The sequence below is a fragment of the Chiloscyllium punctatum genome, chromosome 1 (genome assembly GCF_047496795.1).
Source record: "Chiloscyllium punctatum isolate Juve2018m chromosome 1, sChiPun1.3, whole genome shotgun sequence".
NCBI lineage: Eukaryota > Metazoa > Chordata > Chondrichthyes > Orectolobiformes > Hemiscylliidae > Chiloscyllium > Chiloscyllium punctatum.
In genome coordinates, this window is record NC_092739.1 from 164,761,944 (window position 1) to 164,778,035 (window position 16,092).

The 16,092-nt window shown below is 51.7% G+C and overlaps 1 protein-coding gene across 1 annotated transcript in view; it reads left to right on the forward strand.

The window, feature by feature from the left end:
* Positions 1-16,092, forward strand: part of LOC140481577 (uncharacterized) — a 132,346-nt gene that overhangs the window by 1,432 nt on the left and 114,822 nt on the right.

Consider the following 16,092-nt stretch of genomic DNA (forward strand, 5'->3'; position numbering starts at 1 on the left):
CCCCCCCTCTTCCCCCCCCACTCTTCCCCCCCCCTCTTCCCCCCCCCCTCTTCCCCCCCCCCCTCTTCCCCCCCCCTCTTCCCCCCCCCACTCTTCCTCCCCCCCCCACTCTTCCTCCCCCCCCCACTCTTCCTCCCCCCCCCCACTCTTCCCCCCCCCCACTCTTCCCCCCCCCCACTCTTCCTCCCCCCCCCACTCTTCCTCCCCCCCCCCACTCTTCCCCCCCCCCCACTCTTCCCCCCCCCCCACTCTTCCTCCCCCCCCCACTCTTCCTCCCCCCCCCACTCTTCCTCCCCCCCCACTCTTCTCTCCCCCCCACTCTTCTCTCCCCCCCCCACTCTTCTCTCCCCCCCCCCACTCTTCTCTCCCCCCCCCACTCTTCTCTCCCCCCCCCACTCTTCTCTCCCCCCCCCACTCTTCTCTCTCCCCCCCCCCACTCTTCTCTCCCCCCCCCCCCACTCTTCTCTCCCCCCCCCACTCTTCTCTCCCCCCCCCACTCTTCTCTCCCCCCCCCACTCTTCTCTCCCCCCCCCACTCTCTCTCCCCCCCCCACTCTTCTCTCCCCCCCCCCACTCTTCTCTCCCCCCCCCCACTCTTCTCCCCCCCCCACTCTTCTCCCCCCCCCACTCTTCTCCCCCCCCCCACTCTTCTCCCCCCCCCACTCTTCTCCCCCCCCCACTCTTCTCCCCCCCCCACTCTTCTCCCCCCCCCACTCTTCTCCCCCCCCCACTCTTCTCCCCCCCCCCACTCTTCTCCCTCCCCACTCTTCTCCCCCCCCACTCTTCTCCCCCCCCCACTCTTCTCCCCCCCCCACTCTTCTCCCCCCCCCCACTCTTCTCCCCCCCCACTCTCCCCCCTCCCCACTTTCCCCCCTCCCGCTCCCCCCCCTCCCCCCCCCTCCCCCCTCCCGCTCCCCCCTCCCCCCTCCCGCTCCCCCCTCCCCCCCTCCCGCTCCCCCCTCCCCCCCTCCCCGCTCCCCCCTCCCGCTCCCCCCTTCCCCCCCCCCCCCGCTCCCCCTTCCCCCCCCCCTCCCGCTCCCCCTTCCCCCCCCTCTCGCTCCCCCCCTCTCGCTCCCCCCCCCTCTCGCTCCCCCCCCTCTCGCTCCCCCCCCTCTCGCTCCCCCCCTCCCGCTCCCCCCCTCCCGCTCCCCCCTCCCGCTCCCCCCTTCCCCCCCTCCCGCCTCCCCCTTCCCCCCCCTCCCGCTCCCCCTTCCCCCCCTCCCGCTCCCCCCCTCCCCCCCCCCGCTCCCCCCCTCCCCCCCCCCTCCCGCTCCCCCCTCCCCCCCTCTCGCTCCCCCCTCCCCCCCTCTCCTCCCCCCCCTCCTCCCCCCCCTCCTCCCCCCCCTCCTCCTCCCCCCTCTCCTCCCCCCCCCCCCCCTCCCCCCCCCCTCCCCCCCCCCCCTCCTCCCCCCCCCCCCTCCTTCCCCCCCCCTCTCCTCCCCCCCCCCCCTCCTTCCCCCCCCCCTCTCCTCCCCCCCCCCCTCTCTCCTCCCCCCCCCCCTCTCCTCCCCCCCCTTCCCCCCCCCCCCTCCTTCCCCCCCCCCTCCTTCCCCCCCCTCCTTCCCCCCCCCTCCTTCCCCCCCCCTCCTTCCCCCCCCCTCCTTCCCCCCCCCCTCCTTCCCCCCCCCCTCTCCTTCCCCCCCCTCTCCTACCCCCCCCTCTCCTTCCCCCCCCTCTCCTTCCCCCCCCCCCTCCTTCCCCCCCCTCTCCTTCCCCCCCCCCCTCTCCTTCCCCCCCCCCTCCTTCCCCCCCCCCCCCTCTCCTTCCCCCCCCCTCTCCTTCCCCCCCCCTCTCCTTCCCCCCCCCCCTCTCCTTCCCCCCCCCCCTCTCCTTCCCCCCCCTCTCCTTCCCCCCCCCTCTCCTTCCCCCCCCCTCTCCTTCCCCCCCCTCTCCTTCCCCCCCCTCTCCTTCCCCCCCCTCTCCTTCCCCCCCCTCTCCTTCCCCCCCCTCTCCTTCCCCCCCCTCTCCTTCCCCCCCCTCTCCTTCCCCCCCCTCTCCTTCCCCCCCCCTCTCCTTCCCCCCCCCTCTCCTTCCCCCCCCCTCTCCTTCCCCCCCCCCCTCTCCTTCCCCCCCCCTCTCCTTCCCCCCCCCTCTCCTTCCCCCCCCCCTCTCCTTCCCCCCCCCCTCTCCTTCCCCCCCCCTCTCCTTCCCCCCCCCTCTCCTTCCCCCCCCCTCTCCTTCCCCCCCCCCTCTCCTTCCCCCCCCCTCTCCTTCCCCCCCCCTCTCCTTCCCCCCCCTCTCCTTCCCCCCCCCTCTCCTTCCCCCCCCCTCTCCTTCCCCCCCCTCTCCTTCCCCCCCCCTCTCCTTCCCCCCCCCCTCTCCTTCCCCCCCCCTCTCCTTCCCCCCCCCTCTCCTTCCCCCCCCCTCTCCTTCCCCCCCCCTCTCCTTCCCCCCCCCTCTCCTTCCCCCCCCTCTCCTTCCCCCCCCCTCTCCTTCCCCCCCCCTCTCCTTCCCCCCCCCTCTCCTTCCCCCCCCCTCTCCTTCCCCCCCCCTCTCCTTCCCCCCCCCTCTCCTTCCCCCCCCCTCTCCTTCCCCCCCCCTCTCCTTCCCCCCCCCCTCTCCTTCCCCCCCCCCTCTCCTTCCCCCCCCCCTCTCCTTCCCCCCCCCTCTCCTTCCCCCCCCCTCTCCTTCCCCCCCCCTCTCCTTCCCCCCCCCTCTCCTTCCCCCCCCCTCTCCTTCCCCCCCCCCTCTCCTTCCCCCCCCCTCTCCTTCCCCCCCCCTCTCCTTCCCCCCCCTCTCCTTCCCCCCCCCCTCTCCTTCCCCCCCCCTCTCCTTCCCACCCCCTCCCCCCCCTCTCCTTCCCCCCCTCTCCTTCCCCCCCTCTCCTTCCCCCCCCTCTCCTTCCCCCCCTCTCTCCTTCCCCCCCTCTCCTCCTCCACCCCCCTTTTCTCCTCCTCCACCCCCTTCTCTCCTCCTCCCCCCCCCTTCTCCCCCCTTCTCCCCCCCTTCTCCCCCCCTTCTCCCCCCCTTCTCCCCCCCTTCTCCCCCCCTTCCCCCCCCCTCCCCCCCCCTCCCCCCCCTCCCCCCCCTCCCCCCCCCTCCCCCCCCCCCCCCTCCCCCCCCCCCTCCCCCCCCCTCCCCCCCCCTCCCCCCCCCCCCCCCTCCCCCCCCCTCCCCCCCCCTTCTCCCCCCCTCCCCCCCCCCCTTCTCCCCCCCTCCCCCCCCCCCCTTCTCCCCCCCTCCCCCCCCCCCTTCTCCCCCCCTTCTCCCCCCCTTCTCCCCCCCTTCTCCCCCCCTTCTCCCCCCCTTCTCCCCCCCTTCTCCCCCCCCCTTCTGCCCCCCCCTCTCCCCCCTTCTCCCCCCCTTCTGCCCCCCCCTTCCCCTTCCCCCCCCCCTTCCCCTTTCCCCCCCCCCCCTTCCCCTTTCCCCCCCCCCCCCCTTCCCCTTCCCCCCTCCCTTCCTCTTCCCCCTTCCCCCTGCCCGTGCAGCGGTGATGTATGGAGAGCCAGTGCCTGTGTATAGTTTCCCGGAGTCTATGAAATGGGTCCTGGGGTCTATGAAATGGGTCCTGGGTGGGGGCCCCTAGATGGGGCCAGGTCACACTCTGACGCGCTTCTTTAGAGTGTACTGCGGAAAAACAGATCCTCTCTCCCTGCAGTCCCAGTGGCTCCAGGCACAGAGCTGTTCCAGCCACTCGCTTCATTCCACCAAAAAGCTGCCAGAAGTAGTGTTTTAGTTTTTTGTTGTTGTTTTTAATTAGCGGCCTGGGGGAGAAGGGAGAGAACAGGTTTCACAAAGTAGAATGGCCGCATTCCTGGCAACAGAAAAAGAATTTTCTTGGTGGGAGAAGTGTGCTCGAAGAAGAAAGAACCTGCGTTTCTCTAGCACCTTTCTTAACCACAGGCTGTCCCAAAGTGTCTCAGTGCTTAAAGTGTTTGGTCACTGTGGTCACAGGGCGGTCAGACAGCAAGATCTCATTATTAGACAGCAGCTGGATTTTGTGCAAAGGGATAGTTTTTAAAAATTCATTCACAGGATGAGGGCTTCGCTGTCTAGGACAGCATTTATTGCCCAGAGGGCAATTGGGGGGCCAACCACATTGCTGCAGGTCTGGAGTCACGTGTAGGTCAGACCAGGGAAGGATGGCAGTTTCCCTCCGTGAACACATGAGTTTTTAACAACAATCAACAATGGACTCATGGTCACCAATGGACTCTTAATTCCAGATATTTATTAAACTCAAATTCCATCATCTGCCATGCTGGGATTCGAAGCCAGGTCCCCACAACATTACCTGGGTCCCTGGATTAACAGTCCAGTGACAATATCAACAGGCTTCCCTCATGGGAAAATAAGATTATAGGATGTTAGATGCTTTATTCAACCCATTGGATCTGTGCTGCCAATCATTGGGATTTTTGATTTATTCCGCCGTGGAAAGTAGGCATTGCTGAATAGGGCAGCATTTATTGCCCAGAAGGTAGTTAAGAGTCAGTCACATTGCTGTGGGTCTGGAGTCATATATAGGCCAGACCATGTAAGGATGGCAGATTTCCTTCACTCAAGGACATTAGTGAACCGATGGGTTTTTCCTGACAATGGCTTCATGATCATTAGACTCTTTAACTGAATGTAATTCCAACCATCCATGGTGAGATTTGAACTCTGTTTGTACATGTTCCTCTGGATTGTTAGTCTAGTAATAATACCATTCGACCATCGCCTCCCTCGCTGATCTGACAATCCTCGTCATCTTTCCTGCCTTATCCCCTTAAGCCTGGATTCCATTCCTGGTTTAAAAACCTGTCTCGTTCACCTGTGACCATGAACATACAACAGTTGTGTCTAGGAGAAAGTGAGGACTGCAGATGCTGGAGATCAGAGCTGAAAATGCCCGAAACGTCGATTCTCCTGCTCCTTGGATGCTGCCTGACCTGCTGCGCTTTTCCAGCAACACATTTTCAACAGTTGTGTCTATACTGCTAACTGGGAATAACATCCTGTTTGTAATAAAAACAGACGGTACTGGAGAAACTCAGCAGGTCTGGCAGCAACGGTGGAGAGAGAAACAGAGTTAACAATACATCTCTAAAGGACTCTTCCTCAAAAAGTTAACTATGTTTCTGTCTCTCTTCTGTTCCTGCTGAGTTTCTCCAGCACTTTCTGTTCTTATTTCAGGTTTCCAGCATCTACAGTATTTTGCTTCAATTTTAGGTAACATTGCAATTTTTAATTGTGGGAAGTAAGTATCACTGACTGGGCCCAGCATTTTTTGCCTGTCCCTAGTTGTCCCTTGAGAAGGTGGGGGTGAGCTGCCTTCTTGAACCGCTGCAGTCCATGTGCTATGGGTTCACCCACAGTGCGTCAGGGAGGGAATGCCAGGATTTTGACCCAGTGACAGTAAATGCGGTTACATTGCCAATACTTTAAGCGCTGTTTCTAAAGTGCGATTTTTCTATAATGCGAGGTTGTACAAAAACACAACTGTCATGCTATTGAAGAACTACCTATACTTCCAAGTCAGGTGGTCAGCTTGGAGGCGAAATTGCGGAGGGTGGTGTTCCCATGTATCTGCTGCCCTTGTCCATCTGAATGGAAGTGGTTGTGGGTTTTGAAATAGTGGCATCAGAACCTTTGAGTTTACCTTAATTTTATATCTTCTCTTGTCAGTGAACTGTCACTGAAGTATCATACTGGACTTTGTGCCCAGCTCTGTGCAGTGGAGCTTGAACCCACAAAGGTCTCATTCAGAGCAAGAGTATGACCCACTGAGCGGCAATGAGCCGTTTGTGCAGCCAAACATCAATGTTTTATGTGATGGGGAACTGGGGAGGTACCTGACGTGTCATGGCGAGAGGTTCTATTTTTCTGGAAAGCTCGGTCTCCTTTATGAAGAGGAGGGGACGCGTAGAGATGACTTCATGAAGTGTTTTTCAAGTTATGAAAATGGGGAGTTGCCACTTGGGCGAACCAAAGACCATCAATATAAGACAGTGAGTGCTGAGGGAGGGAGTCAAAAACAAAAGCTCAGCAGGCCAGGTACAAGCTGTGGAGAGAAATCAGTTAATGTTTCGGGTCGAGTGACCCTTCCTCAGAACTGAGGGAGTGCCAGGTGGGGAGATTAGGGTTGCTGGGGAGAAGGTGTGGGATGTTGGGGTTGGCTGTTTTTTTTTGGGGGGCGAGGAGGGGGAAGTGTGTTTGGGCAGTGGTGGAAGGGATTAGGTTCTGGGGATTTTGGTGGCTATAGGGAGTGGGAGGGGCAGGGAAACAGGGAGAGTGGGGTTTGGGGGAACAGGGAGGGTGAGATTTGGGGAACAGGGGTTGAACGGCTGCGGTATGAGGTGTGTGGTCAACCAGCTCTGATGTCTGATTAGGAGAATCCAGGGTTACAGGGAAAGAAAATTGGACATGAGGAATGTTGGATCAGCCATGATCCCATTGAATGTGGGAAAGACTCAAAGGGCTGAATGGCCTGCTCCTGTTCCTATTTCTTAAGGTGCTACATACTTTGAGGCAGACAAAAAAAGAGGCACCTCTGTTTCCAGCTTGTTCTCCGGACTCCAGTGCGACCATTGGCTACCTTTGCTGGCCAACTTCAGCCTCCTCCCCTGGGAACCACAATAGTGAGGGAAACAGACAATGCTGGAAAAACTCAGCAGGTGTGTGGGAAGAAAGCACCACTAATCCAGTACATGGAAATGGATGACTGTGCTAAAGGCAACTCCTGTCATAACAGAACCGAGTGTGAGTAAAAATATGGAAGGGTGGATTCAGGCTGCAATGTTATTGAACTCAATGTTGAGTGTTAGAGGCTGCAGGGTTTAGTGTTGGCTGGCTGTTTTAATGTAGATTGGCCTGAAGGTAAACTGTGTACGCTTGATGTGCCCCAGCCTTCCCAGCTGTGTTCACTGGGGTAGTGAGTGGGGTTAGCCTCGCCCTCTCTGAGCTCCAGGTTCTCAGTCATCTTGCAGCATTGTTATTGCTGGCCAGATTCAGTCCAGCTGACTCTATCTAAAGAAGCGCGAGAGCTTGGCAGTCTCCGAGCCTGTTTGGCTCAGTCATTCATCATGAGCTATTGCAGCTGAGCAGTCTGTACTGCCCTCGTGTTTCTCTTGTATGAAGCTGTCAAGCTGGAGCAGCTTAAAGTAGAGGTTGCCTCCCAGCCCCAACATCCACCACGTTTTGCTCTTTTCTTCCAAGCTCCCTCAGCTAGAGCTTGGAACAGACTGTGAAATGAAAGAAAATGTTGTTCTTTCGTTGAATGTAACATCCCAGTCAGTGTGTAGGTGTTGCAACCTCAGGGCTGTGTACTGTGCAGAGGAAGCATTGCATACATAGAAACTTCTGTAATCCTTAATATTGTGTTTCTAAATAGACAGAGTGTGGTTGATACCATTTTTTCAGTGTGGGTGTACATGGGGTGTGCCTGCAAACTGCTTTCCTGATAGGAATTGAATTCTTCAGTAACCTCCGATCCCAATTCCCCCTTCAGTGTCTCATCTGTTCTCCCTTACTGACACCATCCTCGTTTATACCTGTGTGCATTCCTCTCACAGACTCTGTTCCAGCTTCCTGAATTTAACTTAAGACCCAAAGTGGCCTGATTCACTCTGTCCCAGGATTCAAACCTGTACGCTTTTGTTGCTCCCCCCTCAGTCTGTCTCATTCCCACCCTGTAAAACCTAGCCTTGTCCTCCCACTGCTGCTGTACCACCAGATCCTAGTAATGAAATTTCATTGCCTCTGGGGATAAAATTGGGTTAGGCAATTGGGTTGAGGTAAGTGACATCAATGAGTGGATCTACAGTTGAGAGAATTGGGACAATCTCTGTCTGATTGCGACCAGTGTTTGCTGATAAGAGTTTGCCTAAGGGTTAATCACTGTGTAAGTGCACAGCACTAATAATTCAGAGGAAGGGTTAATCGCTGTATAACTGTGCAGGGAATTTAGTTCAGTGAGAGTGAGGGTTGATGACTGTCAGAATCAAACTTGATTCTTTTTTTCAGTTTGTTGAACTCACTTTGTGTAACTAGTTGAGTGACCGCCCTCACTTCCCCCGCCTTTTAGGATTGGGGTGACTAATTCACCAAAAATCTATTTCTCTCTCTTCGAGGAAAGCAGAAATGAAAACCGATATTGTGTAGCAGCAGCCTTAATGATAAGTTAATAGTATGGGTGTCGACATTATCAGTAATGGAAAAGTCTCATAGCCAGAGTCTCCACCCAACACTCAAGTCAATCTCTGCCTTCACCATGTGTGTGTGTGCGTGCAGGATAGTGCCAGCAGTGTGTCTGCAGCATTCCCTGATAACTCTCGCAGTGGCTGACTTGCTCTTATTTTAGAATTGGCAGTTATGGGCATGTTCCTCAAAGTTTCATTTTGCTTTGTCCTGCCATTGAGCCTCATCCAGTATCTTTACAACATATATTCAAAGAAATCGTTTTAAAAGAAAAAGCATTTAAGTTGGATTTTCTCTTGGGTGTTCCTCAGAGTGTTTTTTAATATAGAATGTCCACAACATGGAAACAGGCCATTCAGCCCAACAAGTCTACAGCATCCAACCCAGACCCCTCCCTGAAACCCTGTATTTCCTAGGGCTAATGCACCTAACCTACACGTCCCTGACACTTTGAGCAATTTAGCACAGACAATCCGCCTGCCCTGCACATCTTTAGATTGTGGGTGGAAACCGGAGCGCCCGGAGGAAACTCTCACAGACACGGGGAGAATGTACAAATTCCACACAGTCAGCCAGCCAAGGCTGGATTTGAACCCAGGTCCCCGGCACTGTGAGGCAGTGGTGCTAACCACTGAACCAACCTGCCGTCCTGGCTCTCCAGACCATTCCTTGGAATTCTAGGACAATCCTGGAATGTTAAGACCTGACAAGAATCCTGGGATTGCCACTTGAAGCAGTTACTTGGCTAAAATCCCATCCGTCTGCCCCTTATCCATGAGAACACATGACTGACTGACTTAAAGCACATTGGATCTTCCGCACTGGATCAGGAGGTAATGGCCCAGTGGTGTTATCACTAACCCATTAATCCAGAGCCCCAGTAACGATCCAGGGATGTGGGTTTGAATGCATTCCTGATGAAGGGCTTTTGCCCGAAACGTCGATTTCCCTGCTCCTCGGATGCTGTCTGAGCGGCTGTGCTTTTCCAGCACCACTCTAATCCAGAATCTGGTTTCCAGCATCTGCAGTCCTTGTTTTTACCTCATTGAATCCCACCGTGGCAGATGGTGGATTCTGAATTCAATAATAATCTTGAATTAAGAATCTCGTGATGACAATGAAATGATTGTTGAGGAGAAACCCTTCTGGTTCACTGATACCCTCGAGGAAAGAAAATTGTCATCCTTACCTGGTCTGGCCTACACGTGCCTCCAGACCCACAGCAATATAGTTGACACTTAACTGCCCCCTGGGCAATAAATGCTGGCCCAGCCACTGAGGCTTATATGAATAGAATAATTCTTTGTAATTCCCTTCATAGCTTTGTCTGTTTCTTTAATCTTCTGTAGTCTGACAATCTCCATATGTCGTTCCTCGAGAAACCCTGATTTTAATTGCTTCCCCGTTGGTAGTTATGCCTTTTACTGGGCCTCAAGCACTGGAGTCCTCTTTGTAAACCTCTCTATATATCTCTCCTCCTCCTACATTTGTACTTTGAAATCTACCTCTTTTTGACCAAGCTTTTGGTCATGTGGTTGACTATCTTCCTGTGGCCTCCAGGTCAGACCCTGTTCACGATCATTTCTGTGAATTATAAAGAATGGAATGATGTATGTAGAAGTAGACTTTGTTGGGCAAAGGGGGTGAGAGCAGGAGGAGTGATACAAGACTACGTGAAAGAAATTGGATCGAAGGCAGGAGAACCTCCTTCTCACAATGAGGTGTGTGGTTATGGAATTCATTTTGTTGAAGCAGAATTTGAGATTCAATTGGAGATTTGAACAAAGGAGAAAAGGGAATGAGATGTGACAAGAGACAGGTAACCACAGTTATGGCAACCAACCCATGTGGAAAATGAATGGTGATCATGGCTCACTAGTTGGACCCAGTGGTCTATTTCCGTGCTGTAGGTTTTGTAGAATGATCTTTTTGTGAACCTTCTCTGGGCGAAGATACTCCCAAATTGTATCCCGATTGTTTGAACAGGCCCTGTCAAACATGGAGGGTGTCTGGAATCTATTCAACGATCAGGCTTCCATCACTTGCAAGGAAGTGAATTCCAAAGGTGATTCTCTGAGAGAAGAGATTCCTCATTCTCTCCATTTTAATGTCACAGCTGTACTAAGAGAGATCTTGGATGGCTCATCCAGCGAGTTCATATGGATTGAACTCCGGAATAAGAAAAGTCTAGTCACTATGATGGGGTTATACTGTAGGCTTCCAATAGCCAGCAGGAATTGGATATGTACACAGATTGTGGAAAGATGTTAAACAACACAGTTGTTGTAGTCAGTATTTTGAACTCTCCCCATATTGACTGGGACTCCCTTAGTGTCAGGGGCTTGGATTAGGCAGAATTTGTTCGGTGCATCCAGGAGGGTTTCTTGAAACAATATATAAATAGTCCAGCAAGGGAAAGGCCCATACTAGACCTTTTTGTTGCAGAAGGAGTCTGGCCAGGTGACCAAAGTTGCAGTGGGGGAACCTTTTGGGAACAGTGATCTTAATTCTGTAAGCATTAAGATATGGATAAAGAAGACAAGACTGGTTCTTGGGTGAAAGTTCTAACAATTGGGGAGAAGGCTAATTACAGCAGTATTAAGCAAGAACTGGAGAAATTAGATTGGGAGTGGCTTTTTGAGGGTAAATCCACATCTGACATGTGGGAGTCTTTTAAAGGCCAGTTGATCAGAGTTCAGGACCAGCATGTTCCTGTGAGGATGAAAGATTAGGACGGCAAGTTTCAGGAACGTTGGATGACGAGATAATGAAAGTTTGGTCAAAAAGAAAAAGGAAATCTATGTAGGGTTTTGGAAACTGAAATCAGACAAGGTTCTTGAGAAATATAAAGGAAGCATGAAATACACTAAACGGGGAACTAGCAGGGCTAAAGGGGACCATGAAATGTCCTTGGCAAGTCAGATTAAGGAGGATCCCAAAGCATTTTTCACCTATATTAGGAGCAAGAGGGTAACTCGGGAAAGGACAAAGAGGGGATTTTGTTTGTGCAGTCAGAGGAAGCTCCAATGAATACTTTGCATCGGTATTCACCGAAGAGGAGGACACAGATGATGGTAAGATTAGGGAGGGGGGTATGTTGATATTAAGAAAGAGGGAGTGTCATGTGTATTAAAAAATATTAAGGTATGTAAATTTCCAGTGCCTGATTAAATCTATCCAAGGAAAGGGAGGAGGTTGCTGGGACCTCAACAGATTTTTGCTTCATCTTTAGCCACAGGTGGGGTCTCAAAGAGAATGGCCAGTGTTATTCTTTTGTATATGAAGGACAACAGGGATAAATGCAGGAAATTGTGGGCTGGTAAGCCTTACATTAGTGGTTGGAAAATTATTGGTGAGGCTTGTGAGGGACAGAATTTACTTGCATTTGAAAAACAAATATTATTAGAGATAATCAGCATGGCTTTATGCAGGGGTGGTATTGTCTTAAAAATTTGATTCAGTGCCTCTTGGTAGGTTGGACAAGAAGATTAGGTCACATGGGATCTACACCGAGTTGATAAGGTTTGGTAAAAATTTTGGATCAAAATTAGTTTGGTCACAAGAAAACAGAAGGTAATTGTGGAGGGGTGTTTTTCTGACTGGAGATTTATGACCATAAGGACCAGTGATAGGACCCTTTTTGCTTGTAGTAAATATAAATGATTTAGATGAAAATTAGGCGGTCTGACTATGAAAATGGTGGACATGAAAATGGTGGGACCCTCAAGAGCATTGATATAAGGAGGGACCTTGGGGTGCAAGTCCATAGCTCCTGAAAATGACAATGCAATTGGATAGAGTGGTAAAGAAGACTTATGATACATTGCCTCCTTCGGTCAGGGCACTGAGAATAAAAGGCTGGCAAGTCATTTTTTTAGGTGTCTAAACCTTTAGTGAGGCCACATTTGGAGTATTGTGTGCAATTCTGGTGCTACACGACAGGAAAGATGTGGAGACTTTGGGGGGGGGTTGGTGGTGGGCAGCAAAAGAAGTTTACCAGGGGGTTGTCTGGATTAGAGTATATTAGCTATAGGAGAGGTTGGACAGACTTGGATTGTTTTCACTAGAGTATTGTTGGCTGAGGGGTGACCTGATAAAATATATAAAATGTGCAAGGTGTGGATAGTTAGTCTTTTCCCCAGGGTGGAAATATCAAATACTAGGGGCAAAGATTTAAGGAGAAAGGGGGAAATGTTTAAATGAGTTTTACACAGAGGATGGTGGGACTGTGCTGCCAGGGGAGGTGTGAGAAGCAGGTATGATAGCAACATTTTAAGAGGCATTTTCACAGACATATGTACAGGCAGGGAATAGATGGATATGGACCATAGGCAGGCAGATGGGATTAGTTTAGAATGGCGTCATGGTCAGTATTGACATGGTGGGCCGAAGGGCCTGTTCCTGCACTGGACTGTTCTTTAATGGGAGACACTTAATTGAAACTGCACCCTCTAGCTCTAGTTACCACCAAGAGTGGAAATCTCAGCCCAGGAGAAAGTGAGGACTGCAGATGCTGGAGATCAGAGTCAAAAAGTGTGGTGCTGGAAAAGCACAGCTGGTCAGGCAACATCTGAGAAGCAGGAGAGTCAACGTTTCAAGTGTAAGCTCTTCATCAGGAATGCTGACTCTCCTGCTCCTCAGATGCTGCCTGACCAGCTGTACACCAGTCAATGAAGGTAAGCATGCAGGTACAGCAGGTAGTGAAGAAGGCTAATAGTATGCTGGCCTTCATAACAAGAAGGATTGAGTATAGAAGCAAAGAGGTGCTTCTGCAGCTGTACAGGGCCCTGGTGAGACCACACCTGGAGTACTGTGTACAGTTCTGGTCTCCAAATTTGAGGGAAGACATTCTGGCTATTGAGGGAGTGCAGCGTAGGTTCACGAGGTCAATTCCTGGAATGGCGGGACTACCTTACGCTGAAAGACTGGAGCGACTGGGCTTGTATACCCTTGAATTTAAAAGACTGAGAGGGGATCTGATTGATACGTATAAGATTATTAAAGGATTGGACACTCTGGAGGCAGGAAACCTGTTTCTGCTGATGGGTGAGTGCCGAACCAGAGGACACAGCTTAAAAATACGGAGTAGACCATTTAAGACAGAGATGAGGAGAAACTTCTTCAACCAGAGAGTGGTGGCTGTGTGCAATGCTCTGCCCCAGAGGGCAGTGGAGGCCCAGTCTCTGGATTCATTTCAGAAAGAGTTGGATAGAGCTCTCAAGGATAGTGGAATCAAGGGTATGGAGATAAGGCAGGAATAGGATACTGATTAGGAATGATCAGCCATGATCATATTGAATGGCGGTGCAGGCTCGAAGGGCTGAATGGCCTACTCCTGCACCTATTGTCTATTGCTTTTCCAGCACCACACGTTTCACCACCACAGCCCAACCTACTCCAGTCCCCTCAGGATCTTGTGTTTCAAAATGTTATCTCAATTCTAATAGATTTTTAAAAAAATCACAAAATTGTTATGATGAAGAAAGAATTTGGCCCGTTGTGTGCAATTGGCTCTTCAAACCAGCCTCATTGGCACAAGGTAATCTCCTGCCTTTCCTAAATACTCTTGCTCACCATTTCTATCTGAATCATCACCCACTGCCCCTCCTGAATGGCTCAATTGTGCTGCATCCACCACAATTCCAGGCAGTGCATTCCGTACAGATCCTGTGTGTCTAACGATTCCCTGTCAGGATGTGCCTTACCTTCCTAGGAGTCAGCCTCATGATCCTTCTCTGAAGTGTTTTTCCCTCCTTGGGTCAGAAGGCCAGAACTCCACACAGTGCTGTTGGTGTGAGCTCACTGCTGCTCTGCCCCCTTTGCAGTAAAATCAATTCCATTCCTTTGTCTACGAATGACAAATTTCATTTGCCTTCCTAATTACTTGCTGTGTTTGTGTGCCAACGTTTTGTGATCGTGTACCAGGACTCCCAGATTCCTCTGGGCCGTGACATTCTGTGTTCTCTCTCCATTTAAATGCTATTCTGTTTTTCTCTTCCTCCTGCCAAAGTGGACACGTTATACTTCATCTGTCAATGTCCTTGCCAACTTAATGAATTTTTGTAGACTCTTCGCATTCTCCTCCCAACTTATTTTCCTGCCTATCTTGGTGTCATCAGCAAATCTGCCTACAATGCAGTTAGTCCCTCTATCCAAGTCACTGATGTCGATTGTAAATAGCTGTGACCTAGGCACTGATCCCTGTGGCATGCCTGAAATGAACCTATTTATCCTGGTGGTGGGGGAAATTAAACTGGGAGGGGGAGCACCTAGTCCAGGTCAGTGCTTCCTGCAGAGTTCAGGAAGACAGTGGCAATAAATGAAGAAAGTAGCAAATGTGATAGTAACAGAACATTTCCAAATCCTGTTGCTCAAGGCTATTAAAGTGGAATGTTTCCTTTCTTTCTTGACCATGGGCTTTGTTGCTCACACCTAGGCTTGGCCCTGACACAGCACAGTGACTGCAGTAGGCTGCTGACACAGCAGCTGAGCGTTCGACTCAAACTGGACTCTGTCCAGCCTCTTGAGATTAAGTGCACTGCATCATTCAGCTATTTAGCACACGGGCAGGATTCTTCTGAACTGCATCAGCTGGTCTCACAAGGCTGATTTATTCAGGATGTTGAGGGTGTTTCAAGTGGGAATGAGTGAGAGTCCTTCTCCAGTTTATTATAAACTCTGTTTTCACTCGCTTCCTCAGTAAGCTACCAACTGTTCAAAACGGAGTTGCATCCTGCAGTTTGAGTACAGCAAACGTGGGATTGAGCAACCACAACTTTCCATTTACTCCACCCTGCTAGATCCAGTCATTTCTCATGCCGTTTCGTAGAATTTTAACACAGCAAAAGACAGACCGTTTGGCCCGTTGAGCTGTACCTTTTAAAAGAGCTCTCCAATTAATGTGCTTATCCCTTCTCTTTCCCTATTGCCCTGCGCATGTCTCCTTTTCAAAGGTTTGCCCAATTTTTTGAAAAGAAACAGGCAGCAAAATGGCTCAGTGGTTAACACTGCTGCCTCACAGCACCAGGGGCCTAGATTCGATTACACTCTCAGGCGGCTGTCTCTGTGGAATTTGTACGCTTTCCCCATATCTGTATGGGTTTCCTCCCACAGTTCAAAGATGTGCAGATTGGGTGCATTGGCCATGCTAAATTGCCCATAGTGTTCGGGAATGTGCAGGCTAGGTGGATTAACTGTGACAAATGTAGGGTTACACAGTTTGGTTTGGGTGGAATGCTCTTCAGAGGGTCAGTGTGGAGTGGATGGGCCAAACGGCTAGCTTCCACAGTGTAGGGATTCTATTGAAATGATTATTGAATCAGGCAGTGCATTTCAGATCATAGCAACTTGATGGTGAGCTTGGGTTTTTCCTCTTCTTGAGCAGCTTTGCCTTATCGGTTTTCCTCAAGCTGAACATCTCCCTCCGTACTTGTAGCAAGCAGGCAAACCCAGCCTCTCCACTCTGTCTAAATCACTGAAGTCCCTCAATCTTGTCAGTCCCCTCTGCTTCAACCCATGACACATTACCAGAATTGTACACAATACTTTAGTTTGAGTATTGATGACTTAGAAATGTTTAATCAAAGCTTCCAGCTTGTGTATTCTCTCCCTCCATTAATGATTTGGAGGTACTGGGGTGGACAAAGTTAAAAATCACACAACACCAGGTTATAGTCCAACAGGTTTTTTTGGAAGCAGTAGCTTTCGGAGCGCTGCTCCTTCATCAGGTGGTTGTGGAGTATAAAATCGTAAGACACAGAATTTATAACAAAAGATTACAGTGTGATGGAACTAAAATTATGTATTGAGAAAGGCCTGGATTGTTTAACTCTCTCATCTTTTAGAATGAACAGTTTGGTTTCAGTTCTTTCATATGTAAATCCCAGAACTTTTTTTGGACTCAACTTTTTAAACAACAGCGTGAAGTCTGTCTGTGTCCCAATGCTATGTCAGACTGATAAACCCTCTTTTT